Here is a 2,185-nt window from a genome sequence, read left to right on the forward strand (position 1 = left end):
GATGTCTTGAATCTATTAGTAGCTTTATATCTCAGGCTTAATGGATTCATCCTCTGAAGAAATGACAGGAAGTGAATAGAGCAGGTTTTGCATTTGTTGACTGATAGGATCCGGAGTGCTGACGTTAACTAGTTTGGGATTGAGTGTTGTAGTATATTGAATATATTAGGAAGTTATATATTGGGCTCATAAGGCCGAAATCATGTGTGGCCCCTTAAAGTTGTCCGCATAATTCATTTAGACACCTTAACAGACCCTATTTCCTATTAGACACTTCAATCTTAAAATATAAATACCTATTGAACATTTTAATAGACACTGGGTAAAAAAAGGAAGTGCGTGTGATACACATGCATATGATGTGTCAATATAGCAAATCAAATAAAGACATGTGACATTTTAATTTAAAAGAAATATAATTATAATTTCTTAATATAAATAAGTCAAAAATTAAAAAGAAAAGTTTCCCAACTTATTTTTTTTAAAAAAAATTATACACCTCTCACCCACCTCCCATTGCATCCCAATCCCAATGTCCCTTTCTTCCTTTTCCTAATACTCACCCTTCTTCACCATTGTTGGTCTCCATTTTTTTAGCGAAGAAGATGTAGATTTATATCTTCATTTTTTTCGGTAAAGAACCGCTGATATTGATCTTTATTTTTCGGAAAAAAAGGGAAGTTCTTTCTACATCTACAGAATTAATAATATAATGATAAGAAAATAAATTAAACAAAATTAAGAACAAAAAAATGGAAATTCATATAAGAAAAAAGTGACATCAAATTGTTTTCAAGAATGGCTGCAGAAATGACGAGAGTATTCTGCAAAAATACAAGATTGTTTTTTTTTTTTTAAAAAAGAGAGAGAAAAAGAAAATATAGAAAAATAAAAAGGAAAAAAAAAGAAAAAATTGAAAGATAAAAAGGAAAATGTTAAAATTACGATTTCACACGCTTACCAAGCGTGCATCACACTTCTTATGCCACATCTGCATAAAGTGTTTAAATGGTTCAAATTCTAGAGGGTAGAGGTTTTCAATAGGTATAGGTCCTAGTTAAGGTGTCTAAATGAATTATGCAGACAACTTTAAGGGGCTACAGATGACTTAGGCCAGCTCATAATGTTCTTCTTAAAAAGTGGAAGGAAGCAATATTAGCAAATGTTCCATCATATTATTTGAAAGGGACAATGTGTGTGGGAATCATGTATATTAGTACATGACTATTTCAATACTCTTCCAATGAAGAGTAGTACTATAGCAAAAAGCTAGAACTCGCTTTGAATTTGACATTGTTATCTTAGATTTTGATTTGTGGCTTGAAAGTCTTAGAGAAATGAAAGCACTAGCAGCAAAGTGGTTGAATCACAGGATGAATATGTTTGTACATCTATTCTTTTATTTTTGTAAATACGTAGTTGAGATATTTCAAGCTACAGCTCCCTCAAAAGCATTTTTTCTACTTTTTGTTTTTCAGGGCTTTCTCTCGTCCGGACATTTTCTTGAGATGTAACTTGGATGAGATGTCGGGATCTTGAGACAATTGTGTCATACTCCCAATCACATCAATACTACTACATGAGAACCCTTTTAAGTTGATTATTCGACCAAAGATTCATAATTTCAAAACCCCCAAAAGAAGCAGGCCAGTATGATTATTACAAGACAACCTTAAATTTTGTTAATTAGGAAAAACATCAAAGAAATCATGAATAACACTAACAATACTAGCATTCCTAGCATATAAAGATCCCAAATTTGTACTTTCAGTTAAATACATAGGGATTTACCAAGGAGAGAGTACCATTTTCACTAATACTTAAATTTACTAAACTGGGAACCCCCAAAAGGAAATAGTTTGACCAAGTATTTCTGTTTTACTTAATTGCAAAATATCTTCTCTTTGTCCATTTTTTGTCTAGAATTAGCGGGAGCTTGTCAAATAGCTAGTAACACTTGTTCGTGTTAATTTGAAAACAAATGAAAAAGCTGAATAAGACAACACATCATATATTTGGAATAACATTGTTTCATGTTCTATTTGAACTTTTTCCCCGTACTCAATGTTTTGTTCTAATGGATAACGTGAAAATGTAGGTTTAAGTTGCTTTCGATGTTGTTTTTTAGATGGAAAATAGAGCTTTAACTATATGACAACTTGATCACTGTTTAAGCTGTTTGTGT

This window comes from Solanum lycopersicum, chromosome 10, assembly GCF_036512215.1.
Source record: "Solanum lycopersicum chromosome 10, SLM_r2.1".
NCBI lineage: Eukaryota > Viridiplantae > Streptophyta > Magnoliopsida > Solanales > Solanaceae > Solanum > Solanum lycopersicum.